We start from the raw sequence: 26930 nt of genomic DNA on the forward strand, positions 1-26930 counted from the left end.
CCTGGCACAACTTAAGCCCATTCCCCCTCGTCCTGTCACCAGGCACGTGGGAGAACAAACCAACCCCCACCTCGCTACAGCCTCCCTTGAGGTACCTATAGAGAGCGATAAGGCTGCCCCTGAGCCTCCTCTTCTCCAGGCTGAACAATCACAGAATCACAGCATCACAGAATTTTCTAGGTTGGAAGAGACCTCAAGGTCATCGAGTCCAACCTCCAACCTAACGCTAACAGCCCTCCACTAAACCATATCCCTAAGCTCTACATCTAAACGTCTTTTGAAGACTTCCAAGGATGGTGACTCCACCACTTCCCTGGGCAGCCTGTTCCAGTGCCTCACAACCCTTTCAGTGAAGAAGTTCTTCCTAACATCTAGCCTAAAACTCCCCTGGCTCAACTTAAACCCATTCCCCCTCATCCTGTCACCAGGCACGTGGGAGAACAGGCCAACCCCCACCTCGCTACAGCCTCCCTTGAGGTACCTAAAAAGAGCGATAAGGTCGCCCCTGAGCCTCCTCTTCTCCAGGCTGAACAAGCCCAGCTCCCTCAGCCGCTCCTCGTAGGACTTGTTCTCCAGGCCCCTCACCAGCTTCGTCGCCCTTCTCTGGACTCGCTCAAGCACCTCGATGTCCTTCTTGTAGCGAAGGGCCCAAAACTGAACACAGTACTCGAGGTGTGGCCTCACCAGCGCCGAGTACAGGGGGACAATCACCTCCGTAGCCCTGCTGGTCACACTGTTTCTGATACAAGCCAGGATGCCGTTGGCCTTCTTGGCCACCTGAACACACTGCTGGCTCATATGCAGCCAACTATCCACCATCACTCCCAGGTCCTTCTCTGCCTGGCAGCTCTCCAACCACTCATCTCCCAGCCTGTAGCTCTGCTTGGGGTTATTGCGCCGCAGGTGCAGGACCCAGCACTTGGCCTTGTTGAACTTCATACTGTTGACCTCAGCCCATCGGTGCAGCCTATCCAGATCCTCCTGCAGAGCTTTCCTACCCTCAAGCAGATCGACACACGCACATAGCTTGGTGTCATCTGCAAACTTACTGAGGGTGCACTCAATGCCCTCGTCCAGATCATCGATGAAGATATTAAAGAGGACTGGCCCCAGCACCGAGCCCTGGGGGACGCCACTAGTGACTGGCCTCCAACTGGACTTGGCTCCATTCACCACAACTCTTTGGGCCCGGCTATCCAGCCAGTTTCTAACCCAACGAAGCGTGCGCCAGTCCAAGCCAAGAGCAGCCAGTTTCTTGAGGAGAATGCTGTGGGAAACGGTGTCAAAAGCCTTGCTGAAGTCAAGGTAGACCACATCCACAGCCTTTCCCTCATCCACCCAGCGCGTCACTTTGTCATAGAAGGAGATCAGGTTCGTCAAGCAGGACCTGCCTTTCATAAACCCATGCTGACTGGGCCTGATCACCTGCTTGCCCTGCAAGTGCTGCGTGATGACTGTCAAGAGGATCTGCTCCATGAGCTTCCCTGGTACTGAGGTCAAACTGACAGGCCTGTAGTTTCCCGGGTCTGCCCTCCGGCCCTTCTTGTAGATGGGCGTCACGTTTGCTAGCCGCCAGTCAACTGGGACCTCCCCCGATAGCCAGGACTGCTGATAAATGATGGAATGGGGGAAAGCAAATTTGAGAGAGATGGATTTGAAGGGTAGAACATTCAGTGGATAAAGAATTGGCTTGAATTCAAGCCATGACACCCAGGCAATCATGGTCAATAGCATTGTGTCCAGGTGGAGGCCTGTGACAGGCGATATCCCTCAGGGATCTTTCTGGGGACCAGTGCTGTTTAATATCTTTGTCAATGACATAGACAGTGGGATTGAGTGCACCCTCAGCAAGTTTGCAGATGATACCAAGATTAGCAGTGCAGTTGATACAACAGGAGGAAGGGATGCCATCCAAAGGGACCTGAACAAGCTTGATAAGTGGGCCCACATGAACCTAATGAGGTTCAACAAGTCTAAATGCACCTGGGTTGGGGCAATCCCAGGCATGAGTACAGACTGGGAGAAGAATTCATTGAGAGCAACCTTGCAGAAAATGACTTGGGGATTCTGGTGGACAGCAAGTTTGACATGAGCCAGCAGTGCACATCTGAAACAGAAGGCCAACTGCATCCTGGGCTGCATCAACAGAGGAGTGGCAAGAAGGTTGAGGGAGGTGATTGTCCCCCTCTACTCTGCCCTTGTGAGACCCCACTTGGAGTTCTGCATCCAGGTCTGGAGCCCCCAGCACAAGAAGGATGTGGACCTGATAGAACAGGTCCAGAGTAGGGCCATGAAGATGATGAGAGGGCTGAAGCACCTCTCCTCTGAAGGAAGACAGAGAGCTGGGATGTTCAGCCTCAAGAAGAGAAGGCTGCCAGGAGATATTATTGCATCTTTGCAATACTTAAAGGGGGCTTATAGAAAAGATGGAGAGCAACTTTTTACTCTGGCAGATAATTATAGAACAAGGGGAATAGTCTTAAACTAAAAGAGGGGAGATTTAGATTAGATGTTGGGAGGAAATTCTTCCTTCATAGGGTGGGGACACACTGGAACAAGTTGCCCAGAGAAGCTGTGGATGGCCCATCCCTGGAGGTGTTCAAGAGCAGGTTGGACAATGCTCTGGACAACCTGATCTGGTGGGTGTTGTCCCTGCCTACAGCAGGGGGCTTGGAACTAGATGGTCATTAAGGTCCCTTTCAACCCAATGAAACTATGAATCTATTGCATGATTGAGGCTTCTTGTCTTTGGCATGGGATAGCAAGTGTTCTGATGCTCATTCAAGGTCTGTCCTTGATACCAATTCAGGATTCATAGAATCACAGAACAGCCAAGATTGAAAGGGACCTTGAAAGATCATCTGGTCCAACATTTTTTTGAAAAGAGTGGTGAGATGACATGATATAGAACTCATCTTGAAAAACATCCAGTCATGGGAACTCTAACACATGCCTGAGGAAATTGTTCCACTGATTGGTCTCACTGTAGAAAATTTATTTCTTATATCAAGATGAAACCTCTCTCAACTTGTACCTGTTGCCCCTTGTTATCTCCTTTGTAGGCATCCTTTATGTAGTGGAAAACTGTGATGTGATTCCAGCTAAGCCTTCTCTTCTTCAGGGTGAAAAAACTTAACTCCTTGTGTCTTTCCTCATTTCATGTCTCCCAGCACTTCAATCACCTTCATGACCATCTGTGAAGGTTTGGGACAATACATGCACTTGTATATAGGTCCTCCAGACTCCCTTAGGATCTGCCAACCAGGACACAGCCGAAGAATGTCAAAAAGGAAATGCTTAATGAAATGCACAGTTCAATTCAAACGAATAACAGATCTTTCCCTCCACCACTATTTTCACAATGGTGAATACAAACACAATTCCCAAAGATCTCTTGGCATAACATTGTTGATTACCATACGATGTGGTTATTTTAACTGACTAGCACCTTATTCCACAAGGGATAGCAAGGAAATAAACAGATACTCATGGAGTAAGATGTTATTGTGAGAGAAAGTTGTCAGCATCTGGTCCCTGATCAAAATCAACACATTTTCAAAATTATTGTTGCTAGAAGAAGAGAGTGGAAGAGTTTAAGAATTCCTTCCCAATGCTCTGAGGGATTAGTGGAGATAGGTGGACATCTCTGTCTCCTTGCAGAATAGGGAACTAAGGAGAAGAGTCAGGAATCAAGGATTGATCATTGTTATTTTTAATTCCTGGTATTATAAACACATGCATCGATAGTATTAAAAGGAAAGCCTTCTGTAGCCATTATCTTGAATATTGAATCTTTATGTAAACCTACATAATGGAGCCATAATATTATAATTATTTAGATATACTTATTTTTCATTCGTAATTCACAGGAAAGTAAAACACATACTGGACTATTTAAAAGTAGAGGAATTATTTGGGAAATGAGAACCAACAGAGAATCACCCTCCCTGGTGACCTTAATTGAAGCTAGTTCATTAAGAAAGTAAACAGTGCCTAAATAATTGAATAAGACAAATAACTAAATATGCCATAATGATCTTAGAATTCTGAAAATTTTAGCATATATTTTTCCAACTTTTTTTCAGAGTTAACTTGTAGTGCAACTATCTTATTTATGTTTTCCCTTATAATCATTCTGTGGCACGACTCTTTTGGAACAGCATATGAATTTTCACCGTGATAAACTCCTACTTTCCACAGCAGCAAAAGTGAGAGGGTATCAGTGATGGAAAATGTTTTTTTATTTATTCCAGACTGTCTAAAGAATCCCATGATCTTTCTTATGAAGAGTTTCCTTTTCTTTATAAAGCCAAATGTTGGTGGTTTTTTTGTTGGATTATTTTTTTTTTTTTTGGGGGGGGGGGGGAGGGGATGGAGGCTGTTTCTGATTCTCTCTTTTTTTTATTTTATTTTATTCAGTACTCTGGAAAGAAAATGTCAGTTCTTGGCTTGAGCTCTTGAGCAGCAATGATCAAACCAAGTTTCAGGAGGAATTGAGGCATGTAAAAGTGCAAAGGTGTAGATTTGAAGTCTTTTACCAAAGAACAATTAAAGCTAAAATCCTGGAGAGGACATTTAACACTGAGAGCAAGGATGCCCAGAGGACTAAACTTGGCATGCAAGAATACTGAACCCAGAACTGGATTAGAAACAAAAGCTGCATGATGCTTTTGCAAACTGAGCTCATGACAAAATATAACTACTAAATACAAAACCTGCCATCACTGGGAGATTTTCCGTTTATTTTAAAAATAATTAAAAAAAATCTTTTTTTTTTTTTTTTTTAAGTTCCATGCACTAAAATGACATAACATACAGAATTTGTGAAAGCTGTAAAATAGCATTAGTCAGAGATCATAAATAATTTTTTTCCTTTGTGTTCATTAGTAACATATGGGCATTTGGAACAATGTTAGATTTTTCAGAGCTGGAGAAGGTAAATATAAATCAGATTTGGCAAACTACTTAAAATGCAAAACCTGTTACCAGATTCCAGAGTTCTTGTGGTATCAGGAAAAGAAAACTGACAGACAAAATATTGTCATATATTGTACATTGTCATAGCATATTCATTAACCTATCTCATAGATGGACTTCAGTGAATATTTCATGAATTAATGGAAGTCATTCTGTGCAGCTAATCTGATAATGCAAAACAAGAAGTAATTATTTAACTGGAAAATTTTGGCAGACATTTTTTGCAGTTTTGAGCAACAGTTGAAAATAATGAATTTTAAATTTAAAAGAGCAAGAGAATTTCATTAAACACAGGCTCTATAATGAATATAAATATAATATTATATTCGTATATCATATATTCATATACCATTATATTATAATGAATAATGAGTGTAATATTTCAGGAGACTGAATCTGAGTGAGGAGTTCTAGTATAAAGTGTCTAAAATCAAAAATAATTTACAAGAGAAACTTAAAAAACAAACAAACTCATAACCCAAGCTTATTAAGGTTGTTAACAATTCAATTTTCTGCCAAAAGTTTCCTGTTTGTTCCTCCACTTCAAAATTTAGAAATAATGATGGCTAAGAAATAATTCTCTCTCAAAGTAAATTTTAGAAAATAAAGTGCATTTTATTATACTAAATTAAATTCAGCAGTCAATGAAAATGCTTCATTCACCTTTCAGCAGAAAGATATAATTATGTACTCTTATGTACTCTTATAAGAAATACATCAGAAGGACAAAGGCTGAAGGGTGGTTTTCATATCCAAAAGCTTGTTTGCTACTTTATTGACTTAATTAAAGGTATTACTCCTCAGTTCTGCTCCTTCTTCATTCACACACTCAGAATAGCATGTTAGCAAAAACTCAGTCACTAAGAATATATGACACATCTTGAAGACCGTTTCTTCAGTGCAAAATTATAATTGACAGCTGTGACATTTATCTGTAGAAGAAAACTATATTCCTGGATACATGCCTGGATTTGCCTTTTAGCGTAGAACATTGCTTAAAGGGATTTTTCTGTCTATAAATTATCAGCAAAAAAAATCCAATAATTATTTAGTGTATTTTGCTCATAGCCACTGCTGCTTCTGTGTTGATGCAAACCATCCCCAGGTATATAAAGTCATGGCCCCAAAGTTAAAACAGATGCTTCCTGAGACAGAATGTTAACAAAGACACGGAGAAGAGAGTTGAAACGTGTGACACTGTTATGGATACATCCTACAGGAACCTACTGTTTATAGTCATAAAAATTAAGCACTGTTTTGGCCAGTTCTCAAGAGAAGCTCGCTAAATATCTATTGCTGGCCTGCCATGGCTGCCTTGCTCTGCCTGCTCACCCATATCAGACCCTTCGTGTCAAATATAAAGAGCATCCACAAGGTAGGTGTCCAATCTCAGTCCAACACGTAGACCCCCTCCAAAACAGACCTTGATTTATCCCACAGGTTTCAGTCGTTTGCTTGAGGTGTCTCTGCTTGGGCACCTCTTCTGGAGGTGCTTATCCCTCACAAGATATTGCAGAAATGGCCCACCGATATACCTCCTAACAGCCCAGTAATATTTGCCATGTAAAACTTAGATGAAATAAATACCACCCGTAGACAGTTGTATATACTAGTTGCATGCCACCTAGAGAATCCTGCCAGTATTTTATCTGATTATAGTCATTGACGAGAAGGACAATAAACTAGAAAAGAGTTCAAACAGCTGAACTCACAATGAATTCCCAAGAAATGGAAACTTGACATGAGCAGAACAAAGTAAATTCCAGTAAAGTGATGGAAAATGTTAGATGTTTATCTCAAATTTATTAAATTATTTGAATATTTTAGGCGAACTATTTTGGTCATCTATACTGTCACATATCATGCATAATAAAAAATGTAAATAACCAGGCAGTACTGCACAAATGTTAGTAGAGCAGCTGGATGCTATATTAAAACCCTCATAAACATAAGGAATTATTGTTGTTAACATTACAGTATAAGACTTGAATATGAGTTTAAAAGTTCTGTTCATTTCCTTGATTAAAGATTACCAAGGTTAAGTGTTTAATTAGTATTTTAACAAAGGAGTTTATGTGTAGTAAGGAGAGAAATTCTGTACTTGTGGGTTGAATAGATTTTGTGGAACATGAGAACACAGATCTTTTTCTAACAAAACTAAGGATTTAATATCTATTCAGGAACATACTGGTCTAGGTTCAGAGAAATGAATGGATCTGATAAAGGTTTATTTTGATTCCTGTGTTTTGTTTCTGTATTGACTGATTTTTCTGCTTCATAAACACTAAACCTTGTGTAACTAATCCTAGAAGTTTAATGACCTTTCAAGTTTGGCTGAAAAGAATAATCAAGCCAATATAACATTGCTTCATCCTGGTGCCCTTTTAAGAACCATAAAAGATCTGTTTTTCTGTCAACACAACACCCTCTCTTAATACAACTAAACATTTCTGGACCTACATTTTTGTCCACATAATTTCAAGAGCTTCCTTCTCCTGTTTTATTCCATAGGTTCCATACCATTTCACTAAAGATCTGTTATTCCATTGCTGTGTTGTTCTTTTGCTTTGTTTTTTTGTTCATTTGTGTTTTTTTGTTTGCTTGTTTGTTTTTGTTTTTGTTTTTGTTTTTTTTAATATAAGATTCTTCCCCTTTAAGTTTAGTTTCCCTTTAATTTAGGTGTTACAGTTTGTCTTATATCATTAGAGAAGTTTATGTATGCTTACTCCTAATTTTTCTACTCCAAAACAGAACGTCTCACAGTGTTTAAGAAATCAACATCTATTTTACTGAGCTGTTAAAATTCAAGTTGGCTGTTGCACAAAACAAAGTAGTAAGACAGTTCCTGACATTCAGTTGATCATTAACAGCTCATTCAGGAGCTTCTTTTTGAGCATTGTTTGAGGGACCTGTCCTCTGACATTATGCTCTGCTGGAGTCTGGCCAGACTCTTATTGTCTGGATGCTTCTTAGGGTTCCACAAAGAAATTCAGCAAGTGAATCCCCCGAACAGAGACAAGCTGTCTCATCATGTTTGGTGGAGTTTAGAATTGCTCTGAGACTTGGAACTGCATTTCCTGCAAGCCCAATAATCATTTCTCAAATTCAGTGATAGCATACTACCATAACTCTGAATGCAAACGTAGAAAATAGCATTCTTTCTCTAGAATATGAGGATTTAAGTAGACAAAACAGTTTGTAGTTTGCCTCCTCTGATATTGACTACTGCAACAGCTATATCTGGCTCCCCCTACTTTAAAATCTTGATCTGGATGCTTCACTTCTCCTGGTTTCATTGTTCAGTGTCTGCTAATTTTGCCCTGAACATTCTGTAGCTTACTCCAGAAAGTGGCTAACAGGCCTCTTGTTCTAACAGGACAGTTGGTTCATTGTCCTAAGCTGTTTCTGTCACCACCTTTGCTCATTAAATTGGAATAAGACCTGAAAGAAATTCTGGCTGCACAAGTGGAAAACGCAGCAGTAAAATGTGATTCTTGAGAAGCAGTTTTTATAGCAGTGACATAATCATTCCCCTAGTTTCAACAGTAACTCATACTTTGAATGATTTTTTTCCAAAATAATTGTCCAGATTGTCATTCCTGTTAACCAAGTCAGATTAGATGATCACAGCTTTTTTTTTTTTTTTTTTAACTTGACAGTTTGTGACTATTTAAACCTGTGAAAATATGCTCATGCTTAGTATTTGTCAAGAGCTTGTTTATTGCAATATCTACTGATTAGTAATGTCACTATGTTTAGAGATGTGGCTTGATTTTGAAACTTCACTGCAAGAACAAGACCAATTTAAAAGATGAAAACTATATAATATCTGTCATAGTATATTGTGACTGGTTAAAACTTTGCTGTTGGTTTAAAGACAAGTCAAACAAAACCCATAGGCAACAATAAGAACTTTTTGCTTTTTTTTTTTTTTTCATCAACATCTGCAGTAACAGATGTTGATCATACTTCTCAATAACTTAACCATGAAAGACCAAGTTCTCTCCCAAATCTATTTAAGGTAGATTTGATCTCCTGCTTGAGGAGCTCAAAGCTCACTTTAGATAACAAGTGTCACAAAGAGATCTACCTTCCTTGGGAGAGGTGAATGCAGATTGCATTACAACACTATTTTTGAGTGTTCAGAGATATCCAACACAAGTCAAGCTTTTACCACACAAGTTAGGAAAAGAGAACCAAGGGGCTTTCAGTATGTGGATGTGTAATGTATGTGTATGTATGTGTATCTACTTCTGAAGTTTGTTTAGACGTCCTTAGGCTCCTGAAGTAATACAATCAGCTCCTCTTCAAACACAGTAACACTATAAGAGGAGCTAAAAAGAGTAACTAGGAGCTAAAAGGAGTAGCACTATTTAAGTTAATTCTTGATGTTGCAGTGGTGTTCAAAAGCCATAGAAAGGTCACCCTTAACCCTAGATTGATGGTATACAAGGTAATGGGAGTTGTGTTGGCAGGCTGACCAGAGCAGGGACCAACAGATAGAGAAACAATGAAATCCTGTACAATAAATTTGGCTAACAGCTACTGGGAACATTTTACTGCTTCAGCATGTTCTTACAAAGAGTATGGAACTTGTGACTTCAAGTGAAACACTCTTTCACTACACAACATCACACAAGAAACTGCAGGCACTCTACAAACGTTATTTACAAATGTTCAAAGACTGGGATAATACCATTACGAAATAGAATATTTTAAATACTGAAAAGCCACATGTTGTAATTAATAAAGACAGAGGGAATATTTACAAATCATGACACTTTGGACAAAATCTAAAATCATCATGTTAAATCTGAATTTATTTTCTACAAAATATGTTCCACGGATACCCAGGAAAAGCACTCCATATTGCCCAGATTGTAAAAGGAGATTAAGGAGATTTAAAAAAAAAAAAAAAAAAAAAAAAAAAAAAAGGAGAGAGAGAAAGAAGAGAACAAGAGCACTGATCTGTATTTTTCTTGATACACTTACTTCTCTTTGATCCTTGGTAGGTCCATTGTTTCGCTTTGTTGAATGTGTTCATGGAATCCCCATGTAACACAAGAAAATTTCCCAGTCTGTTGTTACAAAAGCAAAAAGCATAGTCATCCTTTTTATGAACTTCACCCAGAACCTCCTGACAATATTTTAATTTTCTATTTGCAATATACATAGAGGCAGCCTTGTCTTTTGCATCAAAACTTAGTTGACTGTTTACACTTGGTGGTCCCAACAAGAAGGTATATTAGTTTCTTTCCAAATGTTGGACACACCCTCACATCTAGCTACAAACGTTGATGATTTGTTGAACTGCAAACTTCAACGTGATCATAATTGTGCTAATGTTCGTGATATCAATAGCCCTAATCTCTTCTATCACTTTGATATACCCCAAATCGTCAATCTGTCTCTAGTTAATTTTGTTGTTACCCTTTCAAGCAGATTGAAGACTGACTAATGCTTTTTTTTTTCTTTTTTTTTTTTTTTCCTTTTTTACAGGAATATATTCTTAACTGGATGTCTTTTTCCTGCAAGAGCCAACACTAAAAACTGATTGATTCATAAATTTCCCACAACCATCTCATTTAAAACACACTGACAAAAGGCCAGCTGCAAAAGTGACTGCACTAAGCTGCTTCTTCCCCAGCAACAGAATAAAGAAACAAGATATTTCTTATTCAGATCTGATTGTTCACAGCTGGTGCTTTCATCAGCCAACCATAAATATTGGTTATTGGATCTAAGCCACAAAACTCATGTTCAAATTGTAATGCCCTAACATTTGGTGGGATTCAGGTGCAGATTTTTCACTTTAAATATATCTTAAAGGATAATTTGTAAATTGGATTTCCAGGTAAATTCCAGCATCTCCCAGATTTGTAAAAAATTGATTATGGTGACATAATTTCAGTACATCTGTAGTGTGCTCATACATATAGGCTAACAATGCAAGAAAGGTTAACTGCAGGTACTTAAAGCACTTGCTTTTTAAGTATAGATCTGGAGGTTCTGGGTAAGATATTTCCCCAGTTGCCTGCTTTGTCTCTGAAAGAAACATCTCTCTAAATCTAACCTCCAGCCTGAACCTTTGGGTGTACAGTACAACATACAGAAGCGGCAAAAAGGATTTTAAGGAGAATAGAATATTTCAGTCAGGAACCTATAAAAATCTGGTTCCTTTTTTAAGTCATGCTTCATTGAGGTTAATTATCTCTTTTTCTTTTTTTTTTTTGTGTGTGTATGTGAAAGGGCACTGATGTAAAAAACAATATAAGTCAGAACTCATTTAATCAGCATTTTGGCAAAGGAAAAGGCCATTCTATATTGCAGTGTAGCACTGGCTGTTTGCCTTATGTTATCAATCTTTTCAAACATGGGAATTCAAGCTAAAGCAATAAAATATGAACTTCCAATCTTTTTATTTTTTCCAAAAGAATACTGAAAAGGCCACATTAGTCAGAAGAAACATCATATAAACTGACCAGTAAGGTGAATATGAGCTTCTATGTGTGTATCCAGACAGGGATTTTTCCTTCTTCTTTTTTTAATTTAAGGTGATAAAATATTTCAAATTAAAGTGCTTGGTCTCATATAAGTTTGGGTAAATTTGGTTATGTACAAACTCTGTTCAACCAAGCTGTACCACTGAGCTCCTCAAATCAAAAAGTAATGTTTATACAGACCAGTATCATGGTTTAGGCTAAGATAGAGTGAATTTTCTTCACAGAGGCTTGTGTAATGCCATGTTTGGATTTTCAATTAAAATAGTGGTAATAACACAACGATGTTTTAGCTGTTGCAGAGCAGTGCTTACACAGAGCCAAGGATTTTTCAGCTTCTCACACTGTGCTGGCAGCAAGGATGCTAGGGGTGCATGAGGAGCTGGGAGGAGACACAGCCAGGGCAGCTGACCCCAATTGGACAAAGAGATATTCTGTACCATGTGGTGACATGCTTAGCACCAAAAGCTGGGGGTAAAGAAGGGGGTGGAGGGAGAGGGGTGAATATTTGGAGTTTGTCTTTCCCAGAAACCATTACGTGTGATGAGCCCTACTTTCCTGGAAGTGGCTGAAAACCTGCCTACTGATGGGAAGTAGTGAATTAATTCCTTGTTTGGCTTTGCTTGTGTGTAACAGCTTTTGCTTTACCTAGTAAACTGTCCTTGTCTCAACCCATGAGTTCTTGTACTATTACCTCTCCAATTTCTGCCCCTATCCCACCTGGGAGAGTGAGCTGTGTAGAGCCTGAGCTGCCTGACGGATTAATCCACAACAACCAAAAAATCATAGAATCACTTCGATTGAAAAGAGCTCCAAGGTCATCAAGTCCAATCATTAACCAAGCACTGCCAAGTCTACCACTAAACCATGTCCCTAAGAACCACATCTACATGTCTTTTGAATACCTTCAGGGATGAGGACCCAACTACTTACCTGGGCAGCCTGTTCCAATGACTCCCAGTGAAGAAATTCACCTCTTCAGTGAAGAACTTTTTCCTAATATCATAATCCTAAGAGACCCCACTCCACCACACCCTCCTTTGGAGTAGTTTTAGAGCATGATAAGGTCTCCCCTGAGCCTCCTTTTCTCTAGGCTAAACAACCCCAGTTCCATCAACTGTTCTTCATAAGACTTGTTCTCTAAGCCCATCACTATCTTCGTTGCCCTTCTCTGGACATTCTCCAGCACCTCAATGTCCTTCTTGTAGTGTGAGGCACAAAACTGAACACAGTGTTCAACGTGTGGCCTCACCAGAGATGAGTTCAGAGAGACGATCAGTTCCCAAGTCCCGCTGACTATACTATTTTTAATACAAACCAGGATGCTATTGGCCTTCTTAGTTACTTGAGCATATTACTGGTTCATATTCAGCTGGCTATCGACTAATATCCCCAGGTCCTTCTCCACCAGGCAGCTTTCCAGCCACTCTTCACCCAGCCTGTAGCATTGCACAGGGTTGTTATCCCCCAAGTGCAGGACCCAGCACTTAGTCTTGTTGACCTTCAGACCAGCAATTATATTGCTTACAGCATAGCAGTTTCATCATGAAAGATCCCAAACTCGTTTTTCAAACTCTGCGTTCAATCTTGTTTAGACACATTTTTTCTGGTAAAATGCATCTGCTGTTTTGATGGGTCATACAGATTTAAGAGCATAGTGACAACACAGCCATACATGATGGGAAGTGAAGTATTCTGGATTTACATCAAGTGGCAGAAAGATATAAATATATTTACTACATATCAAGAAAGTGAGTACCAGCTGAACAAATGCTGTCAGTCTTGCTAACAACCCAAGCAAAACTGCTCTGAATGAAGACCTTGAAATATTGAGGAAAGTACATTCAATTTCTAACATACAATCATGCTTCTAATTGCAGTTATTAATTAAGGCTGTTACGTGTAACTCAGCATCAATCTGGATGATGTGTGAGACTTCATGAAACACCAGAGTATATAGTGACATCTTTAAACACTACACTATTGTGCAAAGCAATTACCAATTTTTGTCTCTGAGAACAACCACTGTTTCTCCTGGAGATCTAACTTAGACAACAGCAAGCCTAGAGCTTTCTAGGCATGGCAGATTCACATTATCATTTCTATATATTCTAATAAATACCTAAATATTTTCTTTAGATTTATCCACAACTACACAGACTGACTTAAAATATTTAAGGTATTTTTGAACTAGTATTACTATTTGATATTATGGATGAGTTTAGCTATGTGATACCAGACTGAATCTAGCTTTTATGAATAATGGCATGTTAACATGCGTTGGGTTTTTAAATTATGACCACAGCTTTATCATCTTTCATGTGGGATGGATTTAACCCAAATTACTAGAACACACTTAGAATTAAAGATGATGTATGTACACATAAGCAAATTCTCAGGATTTAATTGATGTGATGATATAAATACAATAGCTTTGATTTCCTGCCATGTAAGCAATTGATAAAATTGCCTTTCATTTATTTCTGGAGTTTGAGGATTAAATTACCAAACCTTCTATTTTTACTATTACAATTCTATCAAAAACAATGCATTTATCTTTCCTAGGTGTCATCCTACTGGGATAAACTTGCTTGAGTTATAAGAAAGAAATATTTAAGTCTGTCATTGCAAGTAAAATCAGGATCTGGCCAACGCATGAAAAGAAAATCAAATAATCTCCTGCTTCTAACACTTTCAAATTTTCACATGAATTCCATCTCAAGCCCACAATCTTTTTAACATTTATGTTTGCTGAATCCAGTCTTTTGCTCTGGATAATGATACTGTAGATGAATCCAAGAAAAGCATTGCAATTACAGTTATTCTTGCAAAAAAAAAAAAAAAAAGATTAGAACCACTTAGGTATGAAATAGTCAATTTGAGAGCAGAAAGCCTTTATAATTGCAAACAGAAGTAGATGGAATAGGTGTCTGCCAAGAAAATTCAAAAGCCTGAGGAGGGCAGGGGCTCTGCTGCAGGCACAACCTCTGCTATAGCCAGAGCTGGGTGCATGGGCTGTTTTGGGAGAGAAGGGCAGCTCCCAGGCCTGCCCTCACCTTGCTGCCAAAAGAATGAACAGCATGCTGCCAAGGGCTGGGAAGAGATGCCTGCTTAGTGGAGAAGGTAACACATATTAGGGAGGGGAGGCACATAGACCTGCCTGGAGCTCTGTGAATCCAGCCCACCTCCATGCTCTGTCACATTGCTAGTGTCACCTACTCACTCTGAAACCTTCCCTCCTGCAGCCACTCCTGGATTCACTCTCTGCTATCCACAGAGGTGAAGGAGAAACAGGCAAAACCATCACATTGGGGCAAAACTACCATTTTGTCTGCACTGCTGAATAACCTCTGACTGGGTCTGGGGAGAAAGCCCACGTGGAAATTAAAATAGCTTTGAGCTCCATTGTCTGTAACGGTCCACATTGGCCAGCTTTTCCTTTTGCTGAAATCAACTGCAAGTTCAAATGAATGCTGCTTAAATTGCAGTGACACAAGTGAACAATTAACCAAACCTCGATTTGAAGTTTCTTCTGAAGAGGTTTCATAGTGCATCATACGGTGGTAAATCTTTCTTTATTTGGGAACTTTCTGTGTTCACTAAAGAATACCAAAGAGTATCATATGTGAGCCACTGACTTTGGGAATTTATCACGAATAGAGAAAGCAAAGGAGGAAAAGGGATTTTCAGACTAAAACCATTAAAAAACTAGGTATGTATACATTATCTAGCTTGAATTATTGCAGCTTTGCATTTCGACCATGGACCAAAGTAATATGCAATTAGACTTGAAAATAAACCTAAGATTCAAATTTTACACCTGCATGAAAAAAAAAAAATAAAAACCTATGTTATTAAGAACAGAGTTATTATTTCTTCCCTTGCAATAGCTGGCACAGTGCAACATAGTTCACTAATATGCAGTTCAGAGGGGCACAGTAGGTACAGCATACTGAGACTGCCTGTGCTTATTTTGAACTCCGGAGTTCACACTGGGTATGAACCTCTCATTTCTCAGCTGCTTTAATGTATCTCCAGGTTTGGAAACTTCTCTTCCAATTCCTCTCTGAAGGGGGCATCTTAAACAGAAGTAGAGTATGGATTTGCACTGCAAGACAGTACATGTGTGCAGTACAGAAACATGTTTTCTTCTGAGGAAGTCAGTAATTGGTATAAAATGCACAGGACTCCAAATATATGAGTTCCACATCCTACTAATTTATCTCTGAAAAATATCCAAAGCAGTTTTCTCTTGTGACCATGACAGAAAGTCCATCTCTCTGTGAATTCTGCCTTTCTTTAGATACTACTATCAAGAGTCACCAGGTTCTCTAAAACTGGTATTCACAGCTTTATAATGAAAGAGATTGCTTTTGGTTGTTCTGTCTTCTTATTAGTATCGGAGATTATATAAGAGATTACATATTTGTCCCCAAAGAGACACTGATTTATAGCCTCAGCCCAAGAGGCATAAAAAGCTGGAATGTATTTTCTTTCTTCTCTTCAGCCCAAACTATTAGATGAGAGTTTTTAAAAGTGGCACTGGGTGTGTGGATATGAATGATATTTAAGCATTTAAGCATTAACAGCAATATATTATGCTACAGACTTCCTACAAGAGGCACTCAGCTTTGCACAGCTGAAATACAAAGCTTAATAATGCCTTTTTTGCTCTTTGGAGTTTTCCTTTCCTTTCCTTTCCTTTCCTTTCCTTTCCTTTCCTTGCCTTTCCTTTCCTTGCCTTTCACTTCACTTTGCTTCGCTTTGCTTTGCTTTGTAGTTATAAGAGCCCAGAATTGCATTTTTCAAACAAAGCCACTATTCTTGTAGTAATTTGTTACCTGTTTATTTGTTTAGCTTCAAGCACTGTTGCCAAGTCTCTGTTGCATGGTGACAGCACACATGAAGGCAGATTTGGTGAGAGGGTAAGATTTCATCTCAGACTGTTGGCTGATGAGTGAGTAACAGGTGGAAAAGGATAACTGACCATCGATACTTGCAGTCCTCGAAGTTGTAAGAAATGGCCCTAACAACCATTAACAAAGGGTAGGAACTGAACATAAATGAGCCCGCCAGACCGCCTCTGGACAGGCACCTGGGCACAGAGGCCCCCCCAGCCACAACATGATGCTGAGTGCTGGCACCAGAGCTGGGACCTGCTGGATGTCAGCCCAGTGGCCAGCAGCCCGAGCCCCAGGGAGACTCAGCTGTGATGCTCAGCACAGGTTACTCCAGGCACTTTTAGTGCTGTGTTTAGATGGCTCTGGCCAGCCCAGGAAGGCATTCACTCATGTCATTTCCTGGCTGACTTTAAAGCCAAATCCATAAAATTAAGTTTCACACATTGACAAAAACAAGGGAAAAACCATGAATAACCACATGTGACAGATGCTGCAAAGGGGACTACAAGGGCATTTCATTGTTGCTACAGGGGTTCCACATCACAATTAGTTTTGATACAAAACCCTTTGACATCAGATAGAGATTCCCTCTGAACTTCAATGGGTTTTAGTCCTAGCCACAGGGAGAAAAAAAGCTGTGGGACTTTCTAAAACTGATTCATCTTTTGTGTAGCAAGCTCTAAAAGTACAGCTTCATATGCCTAAGTTAATTGAAAATGCAATGTTTGAATAATGTCTTTAAGCTACCTTTAGAAATCAGCTTTGCTGTTTTTATTTAGTAGTTTTCATTCAAAAGTAAAGGAAATAACTCTCCCACTCTCTCTGTACGGATAGCACAAGAGAAATCACTTTCAAAGTACTGAAGGGTACTACAGTCGATGTAAAAATTGATGTTCTGACCTTAGGAAGAGCACTGTCATTTCCAGTACCAGAAGCGCTGTGTCTTCCTGGGCTCTCACAGCTCCGGAAAAGCTGTCACCAGCTATTGTGAAGCCTTGACTCCAAGTTAATAGAGCTCGTATGCTAAAAGTCTCTACATGGCAGGGAAACTTTTGCTAACTGTGAGCAGCAATACTCACTAAAAAAAAATAAAAAAAATAAAAATAAAATCTTCTATTTTCCTTAGGAGAGGTTTGAGAGGAATTAAGATACGACAAATATTTGACAGTGTAGTGAATTCCTATATCAAATTGCCTCTTTTTCACTTAGCACATCCCCACTGGACTTTAATAAAGCCAGCTCAAGACTTTCCATCCACACCACTGCACTTATGAGCTTGAGCTGGGTTGGTGTCAACATGACAGAAGTGCTCTTTCTGTGGAGGATTTAGACATCCACATATCATGGACTAGATGATCTTGAAGGTCTCTTCCAATCTAGATGATTCTGTGATTCTACAATAATTACTTGCACAGGCACTTCAATACCATAGCTATGAGAACAGAATTGCAGTCAGAACTGTGGGGGAAGAGAAAGAGAAATAAAAATGGACCCCCACAAAATGTATTAATAATGAAGTTCAAACCAATGTTTGTTTCCAATTCAGGAATAAATAAATAAATAAATAAATAAATACATAAATAAATAAAGGAAAAGGAAAAAATAAAAGAATGACTATTGCATATGATTTTCATAAGCACATAAAGCATGCATATAAAACTGCTGCACCAAGTCACCAGAGGACACTCTAGACCAGTGTCCCACCTCCAGCACTGACCAGTGCCATATGAAGAGTATAAAATATTGAGCAAGCATATTGTGAATATTTTACCAGTGTACTTTCTCAGCCTCTAGGAATCTGTAGCACAGGGACATACTCAGCTGGAGATACTACTCCTTATAACCCACAATGGGTTATAACCCACATAACCCACCTTTCTTGATTTTTTTTTTGTTGTTGTTGTTGAATCCTGGTAAAAGTCCTGTGTTCACAACATCCAGTGGCAAGAAATTCCACAGGTTAACTATTCATTTTACGAAAAATACCTTCCTTTTTTGCTGCCAACTGATACTAAATTCTATCTGCTAGTTATTGCATTTAAAAATAGAGAGGAAAAAATGTTTTCTGTCCACTTTGTCTCTGCCATTCATAATTTTACAAGCCTCTTTTCACTAGAAAGGTAGTGCAGGTTCCCCAGAAAGGCTGCAAAATCTCCATCCTTGGAAGTTTGCAAGACTTGGTTGGACAGAGGCACAGCTGACCTGGCCTAGGGTCCTATGTTGAGGAGGCAACAAAAAATGTTTGAACTGACAAAAACTTTAAGTTGTAAAACTTAAGATTTTACATCTCTTAAAAGTATTCACATAAAAGCATTTGTGACTTTGCATCTTCAAAAAGAAGAGAGAGCTCTTAACAGGAAGTGTGCCTTTAGCATCTAACCACTGAGACTGATCAATTTCACTCACAAAATGTGATTTAGGCATCCAGCCATGCAGACCAAGGCATCCTGATGCTCTTCATTGGCTGATTTAACATGTTACAAGCATGGGAGACACTGAAGACTTGGAAAACGTTAAGAAAAGATGAAACAGGGGAGAAAGCAGTCTCAAAACTTTTAAATATTAGAATATTTTTCTGTCAGTTCTTTTCCAAGTTTATATTTCATTTAATGAGGGTCATGGAGTTACACTTTTAAAATAGCAGTTTCTCTCTAGACTAAAGAAAAGGGACATTAATACATCAGGTTTACTTCCAGTAATCAGACTTCACAATCAATTTTATTTGGTCTCATTCACAATATAAAATTTACTTTTCTGTTTTCCCCTTGCTGCTTTTATTCTATGCCTAGTGCAATGAAGAACTGTCAAGAAATGCATTTCTATTTTAAATTTAAGAGTGAGTGGAAAAAAAAATCTGTCCTGGTTTACACTAGTGAAAAATAAATTATCTAAATATTTGATATGAAGAAAGACAAATTTTACAGAAAATACTGCAAAAAATATCACAGAATCACAAAATCACAGAACTGTAGGGGTTGAAAGGGACCTCGAAAGACCATCTGGTCTAACCCCCCTGCCAAAGCAGGTTCCTCAGAGCAGGTTGCCCAGGTAGGCATCCAGACAGGCCTTGAATATCTCCAGAGAAGGAGACTCCACAACCTCCCTAGGCAGCCTATTCCAATGCTCTGTCACCCTCACCGTGAAGAAGTTCTTTCACATGTCAGTGCGGAACTTCCTGTGCTCTAACTTGCAGCCATTGCCCCTTGTCCAATCCCCACAAACCACTAAGAAGAGGTTGGCTACATCCTTCTGTCCCCCACCCCTCAGATATTTATATACATTGAGGAGATCCCCTCTCAGTCTTCTCTTCTCCAGGCTGAACAGACCCAGGTCTCTCAGCCTTTCTTCATAGGGAAGATGCTCCAGGCCCCATATCATCTTTGTGGCCCTCCGCTGGACTCTTTCCAGGAGATCCCTGTCTTTCTTGTACTGGGGAGCCCAGAACTGGACACAGTACTCCAGGTGAGGCCTGACCAGGGCAGAGTAGAGGGGGAGGTTCACCTCCCTTGACCTGCTGGCCACGCTCCTTTTAATGCACACCAAGATCCCATTAGCCCTCTTGGCCACAAGGGCACAGTGCTGGCTCATGGCCAACCTGTCGTACACCAGGACCCCCAGGTCCTTCTCCTCAGAGCTCCTCTCCAGCAGGTCGTACCCCAGCCTGTACTGATACTTCAGGTTGTTCCTTCCCAGCTGCAGGACTCTACACTTGCTCTTATTAAATCTCATTTGGTTTCTTCCTGCCCATCTCTCCAGCCGGTCCAGGTCTCGCTGAATGGCAGCACAGCCTTCTGGCGTGTCAGCCACTCCTCCCAGCTTAGTGTCATCGGCATACTTGCTGAGGGCAGACACTATTCCCTCATCAAGGTCGTCGAAGAAGATGTTGAACAAGACCGGATCCAGCACTCACCCCTGGGGAGCACCGCTAGTCACAGGTCTCCAGCCAGACTCTGCTCCACCGATCACCACCCTCTGAGCTCGGCCACTCAGCCAGTTCTCAACCCACCTTACCATCCACTCATCTATCCCACACTTTCTCGGCTTTCCTAGTAGGATGTCATGGGAGACAGTATCGAAAGCCTTCCTAAAGTCAAGGTAGATGACATCCACCGCTCTCCCCCATCTATCCAGCTGATGATGCCATCATAGAAGGCAACGAAGTTGGTTGAGCATGTCTTCCCCTTGGTGAATCCATGCTGACTACTCCTCATAACCTTCTTCTCTTCCAATTGCTTGGAGATGGCATCCAGAACAAGCTGCTCCAGTACCTTTCCAGGGACAGAGGTGAGACTGACTGGCCTGTAGTTTCCTGGATCCTGCTTCCTGCCCTTCTTGAAAACCGGAGTGACACTGCCTATCCTCCAGTCTTCAGACACCTCACCCATCCTCCAGGACCCTTCAAAGATCCAGCTCCCTTAGCACACACGGATGCATCCCATCAGGACCCATGGATTTGTGTGCATTGAGCCCACTCAGACGCTCCTGAACTACTCTCACGTCCACCGGGGGGAGCCCTCCGTTCCCCAGACCTTTTTGTCCTATTTCCAGGGGCAAGGAGTCCTGGGGGAGCATCCTTGAAGCAAACTGAAGCAAAGAAAGCATTCAGTATCTCTGCCTTCTCAACGTCTCCCATGACCAGGCCACCCCCCTCATTCAGCAAGGGACCCACATTATCCCTAGCCTTCCTCCTGCTGTTTACAAACTTGAAAAAAACATTCTTATTATCCTTTATCTCTTTTGCAAGCCTCATCTCTAGGTGGGCTTTAGCCTTCCTCGTCACATCCCTGCAGGCCCTGACAGCACATCTATACTCCTCCCAAGAGGACAGGCCCTTTTTCCACATTTCATAGACCTTCCTCTTCCTCTTGATCTTATCAATGAGCTCCTTGCTCATCCACACGGGTTTTCTGCCCCCCTTCCCCGATTTCCTATTCTTCGGGATGCACTGATCCTAAGCATGGAAGAAGTGCTGCTTAAATGTAGCCCAGCTCTCACAAGCACCCTTGCCTTCTAGCAACCTAGACCATGAGATACTCCCAAGCAGGTCCCAGAAGAGGTCTAAGTTGGCTCTTCGAAAGTCCAGGGTAGCAATCCTGCTTTTAGCTTTACTTCCTTTGCCTGGTTCCATCTGGAACTCCACCATCTCATGGTCACTGCATCCCAAGTTGCTCCCAACCTTCACATCCATAACAAGGCTGTCCCTGTTGGTAAGAATGAGGTCCAGGAGCACCCCCCGCCTCATTGGCTCCTCCACCACCTGCGTCAGAAAATTGTCCTCAACGCATTGTAGGAACCATTTGGACTGCTCATGCCTGGCCGAGTTGCTTACCCAGCAGATGTCTGGGTAATTGAAGTCCCCCATGAGGGCCAGCGCTCGTGATCGTGAGGCTACTAGCAGCTGCTCGTAGAAGGCCTCGTTGACTTCCTCCTCCTGATCTGGAGACCTGTAGTAGACCCCCACCACTGTGTCTCCCATACCAGCCCACCCCTTAATTCTTACCAACAAGCTCTCCACTTGTCCTTCACCCTCCCCCAGCTGGAGCTGGGTACACTCTAATTGCTCTCTCACATAAAGGGCAACCCCACCCCCTCGCTTCCCCAGCCTGTCTTTCCTTAAGAGGACATAGCCCTCAATGACAGTGTTCCAGTCATGCGAGCTGTCCCACCACGATTCAGTGATTGCAATATGTTTGAAGAAAACTAGATTTAAGGTAGGAAGGAACATTTAATGTGTGCAGCTTTATGAATTTACAACAGAAAATGTTTTGTAAGTAAAAAACTGTTTATGTTAAGAAAAAAATAAAGATGATTGCACTGACAAGGGCAGATAAACATTTTTCAAGGAAAATACGTATCTATTTGCTTTTAATGGCACTTCACTACTAGAGATATAATTCATAGTCAATGCAGCAAAGTTTTGCTTTCTTACTGTCTGATCTTCTTCTGTTGGTTGTTGTTGCTTGTTTCTTTTTCAGTACTTTTCTGAAGTTCTTACAAATATTGTTTTTTAACTTGCTCTTCGGGAAGAGCAAAAATTTGTTCATATTAGTGTTTTGATTGAGTACAGTATAATTCGTTACCTGATTTGACTATAAAAAACTTTAAAATTAGGTTCATGGCGTGAAAACTAGTAGTGGAAAATTCAGAATTCATTTATTAACTGCACTGCAACATTAGCTTAAAATTAGCTGTTTACCAGCCAGTTTGCATACCAGATAAATGTGAGAAATGCAAAAGGCTACAGACATTAGCAAGACAAAATAATTTTTAAATGAAAAGGAAAGCATAGGATGCTATTCTACTGTGGCCTTGGACTCATGGGCTTCTATCAGATAAAAGCAAATACTTCAGCAAGTACACAATAAGTGGTGCTGGCAAGAAGAAAAATTTTACTTATGCTATGTTTTCATGCTTTTGCAAAACGGAGGAAAGCCACTGCAAAATGATGCGTCTAAATGATAAATTCTAACATTTTTTCAGGCCATAGGGGCTGAAATGGACCTCAACACATTTTCCAGTAGTTTAAGTTTTGCTCTAATTGTGTTATCTCACATAGCAGCGAGATGATGTGGAAGCCTCTGTACACCTCAGCAGCCAATTACTGGATTACTTAAAGAGAGAAGGGGATGAGATTTTCACCACCATTTTAAAAAAAAAAAAAAAAAAAAAAACCTTTCTGGTAGGAGGCTTCAGGTGCCAGTAACACAAATCAAGTGTGGTTCCTTTCACAGAAAAGCATCATGTTATCACCTCTTTCTCCCTGTAAGTGTTCAAGGCAAGGTTGGATGGGGCTTTGGGCGACCTGAGCTAGTGGGAGGTGTCCCTGCCCATGTCAGGGGGTGGGAAATAGATGGACTTTAAGGTCCCTTCCACCAAAAATCATTCTATGATCCTACAATTCTATGATTCTGTGATCCTATGATTGAAGGATGATGCTGATGATTCAGAGATAGGGACAAATGCTAGGAAAGCCTTGGAAAATGTGCTGTGTTTCTGGACCAGGTATTGCTGAAGAGAAATTTTGGTGCAGGATGGAGGCTAAGGCAAAACAGAGCCAACACTGCAAACAGGAACAGAGTTCCAGCAATGGCCTTGGGACTGACCTAAAAGTGTGCATGGGGTCTTCACAGCCTCACTGAGGCTTTCCACTCCATTCTCTCCTCCAAAATACCCAGGACATAAAGACAGAGGATAGACAATTAAAAGCTGTGAAATCTACTTTTTTTCCACAGAGGATTCCCACCTGTCAGCAGAAGTGACAGCTCCATTAACCAGTTTCCAACTGGCTTGAAGCAATCAAGTGGGGCAAAGCAGCTGCAATGTGGACTTACGGCCTATACTGAAGGGATGGACAATTCTGGAAGAAAGGAACGTGCAGTTCCTCTGTCTTCAACTCAGAATGCTGAAACAGTAATAGAGACCATAAAATTAGCTCATTCCTTGTTTTACTTGTTTTACTTTCAGGCATGTTGATCAGTGTGTTTGTACCACAGACTTTCAATTTAAGGTCAGATTGCTCTTCTGAGAATCCTACATTTCCATGAAGTCCCCTTGTTTTAGGAACACATGCAGGATGTTTGAAAACTATTATTTATCCAGAAGAGCAGATTACAGCTATTACTGAGCACATACTGCTATGCAAGGGCAGTGGAGGAGTACTAAATACCACAGCAGACAGTGTGGGTCTTCAGTGCACAAAGGGACTGAAAAGAAGAGATGTTAAATGCATGTACAGTAAGAGAAAAAAGCTAAAAAGTCTTTTTTAAAAGTATGCTAAGGAAAATTTTCAAGAGCAATTCTGGTGTCAAAAGAGTACTGCAGTAGATTAATTTTAAACAATGGCATTTGGATTACTAATGCATATAGGGACAAATGCTCCTTTTTAATATAAGTGTTTTTAAAACACTCTAAGAAATGCATTTTAATGGATTTAATGAGAATATTTTCAAAACTTAAAAACACCCTCAAAGGATCTTGAGGATTTAAAATGTAGGCAGGGTGTTCCAAAATGCATTAACATTTATGTGGAATGAAAGTTCAAACAAGACCCTTCCATCTTATGTATGATTCAAACCAATAAAGAAATAAAACCCTGCTGTGTCAATGGGAGTCTTTCTATTGGTTTCACTGGGATTTATCTCCAGCAAGCCTCAGATATAGCCCTACTCTAATTTAAAGTTTGATTTGCAAACTTAAATCAGAACTTTTTATTCAAGGAAGGTTTAAAAAAAAAAAAACTGTACTGAAGCTCAGCAGATACAGATAAATGCTCCTTTCCTGCCCATCTCCTAGTTTCTCAATTTTAATGCAATTCAGAACACCTCACAGCCCGCTGCTCACTGATCATCATCACTCTTAGGCTGTGAGCAGTTTTATTTCTACTTGTTCCTCTGCCAGATCCCTGATCTCTATTTTGTACTGTTAGGTTGTACTAAATTCACCTTACTCAACTTGGGTCTGGAGTAGAAAACTTTCTGTCTCTGAGGGAATTGACCTTTCATTTGTCAACCAAATTGACCACCTCAACTGCTGTTAGATCACAAGCAGCAAAATTCATCCTGGAGAAGATAAGGCTCAGGAGGGATCTCAGCAATGTCTATGAATACCTGAAGATGTCCATTGAGGACAAAGCCAGGCTTTTTGCTGTGGTGTCCAGTGCCAGGACAAGAGGCAATGGGCACAAACTGATACACAGGAAGTTCCCTCTGAACACCAGGAGGCAATTCTGTACTGTGCAGGTGACCAAACATTGAGACAGGTTGCCCGGAAGATGTTGTGGAGTCTCCTTTCTTGGAGGTCTTCAGAAGCCAACTGGACATAGTCCTTGGCAGCCTGCTCTGGATGGCCCTCCTTGAGCAGGGGTTTGGCCAGGTGGCCTCCAGATGTCCCTTTCAACCTCAACTATTCTGTGATTCTGTGAATCTGTAAATGTATGTTTTCCTAGATCAGCATCTTGAGAACTTGTACAGCACAGCTAAAAGCTGTAAGGCTAACATAAAAATCACTGAACTTTCCAACCAGTTATAGAATCAGAGAGGGACAGACGCTTCTGTCTCCAGTGCTGTTTAAAAGGAAGTGTGACTCTCCTTTCTCCCCTCACCTTTCTACTGATGGGTTTCTCTGAAGAAAGAACTTAAGTGTTGCATTGAAGACTGTTATGAAAACCAGAAGGGAGCTGCTTCCACTAGACCAGACACAAAGGTAACTGTGATCTGATATAACCCTTGTCTTTTAAGATTCCTGCTGACACATCCTACCTGAATGAAGGTGGCTAAGCTGCACTGTTGACCATGTGGAAATCATGGTGGCTGGCTGCTGGTAGGAGGCAAGTCACTTAAAATTTTTTCAGACATTTCCACATGTTGCTGAGATCTCAACATACCTTTCCAAAACCCAATCCTCAGGTCTGCATGACTAAATCAAAATTTTTAGAAGAAATATTGTGACAAGATCAAGGATGGAATGCACTTTGCCTAGGTCCCAGTTAAAGCCTGATACCAGCTTTATAATTGCTCTGCCATTTCCTTAAATATAGGATTCAATTTGTCTAATATATTGAAATATCTGACTGGTATTGTTATGAAAGAAGGTTTTGAAAACAAAGCCAGAAATGAGTCCTTAAAGTCAAGCCTCCATTAGAGTGACTGATTTAGAATAGTTCATTAAGAATCATGTGTTGCCAAGCATTTTATGAAATAAAGATTTGCAAGGCTAAAAGATCAATTAAAAAGCTGAGCTTTATGGTTGTTGATTTTTTTCCCTCTTACAGAAAAGCCTTGTGTCTAGGGGTTAATTTTAGGATTGATTATATATAAAGTCCCAAAGATTAATTATGGTCATAGTGATGACACCCAAATTACTGACTCTGCCCATTGTGCAGGTTTAAAATGGGTGCAATGCTGGAGTTTGTAAAGTCGAAGGTAGTAGTATGCATATGATATTTAGTATTTCCTCCTACTAAAACATAGGCACTATCCTGACAATAGAAAGAAGACTGACTAGAAAGAGCCCATTACAAAATGTTTGTATGCTAAGATAATCAAGAAGAACCAGACTTTTTCTCTGAAGTATATAAAGCCAAAATGTTGCAAGCATGATCAGTTACTGAAACCACAATGTACTGCTCTTCAATTGGAATGGAAAAGCAATTATGGAATATGTACAGGATCCCTCAAGTTATATATAATAATGACAGTGCAAGAAGCTTATCCTTTTCTAAAGTATTTGACTTGGTCTTTCTTTATATTTTAATTAAAAACAAACAAACAAAAAAAAAAAAAAAAAAAAAAAAAAGAAAACTATCACACCACATAATAAATGGATTAAAAGCTGGGAAATCACAAAATGTAATGGTGAAGAAGAATTCATTAAAATATTTCAGCTAACCTAGAAGCTAAGTTAGCTAGCACAAGGCTATCCCTGATACAGATGCCAGACCTGACACACTTCAGGTCTGACACAGCTGAGGAAATCATAGGTAACGAAAAGACAAGCTGCTGCTATAAGATATGCTGAATAATCTGGATACAGGCATTGCAAAACAAATTTCGGT

General features: G+C 40.3%; 2 long non-coding RNA genes across 2 annotated transcripts in view; one reads left to right on the forward strand and one right to left on the reverse strand.

Moving 5' to 3' along the window:
- LOC311431975 overlaps positions 1-21934 on the reverse strand; it is a 37269-nt gene extending 15335 nt beyond the window's left edge. Inside the window, exons 1-3 of the long non-coding RNA XR_014689747.1 lie at positions 21879-21934; positions 9970-10055; positions 3035-3254 (exon numbers count right to left, since the gene is read on the reverse strand). This is a non-coding gene — a long non-coding RNA (uncharacterized lncRNA). The remainder of the gene's footprint in view (positions 1-3034; positions 3255-9969; positions 10056-21878) is intronic.
- A 42-nt stretch (positions 21935-21976) lies between these two features.
- LOC311431641 lies at positions 21977-24482 on the forward strand. Its single transcript, XR_014689557.1, has 2 exons — positions 21977-22089; positions 23611-24482. It is a non-coding gene; the product is annotated as an uncharacterized lncRNA (long non-coding RNA).
- Positions 24483-26930: the final 2448 nt, after the last annotated feature.

The sequence above is a fragment of the Aythya ferina genome (genome assembly GCF_964211825.1).
Source record: "Aythya ferina genome assembly, chromosome: 2".
In the NCBI taxonomy this organism is placed as follows: domain Eukaryota; kingdom Metazoa; phylum Chordata; class Aves; order Anseriformes; family Anatidae; genus Aythya; species Aythya ferina.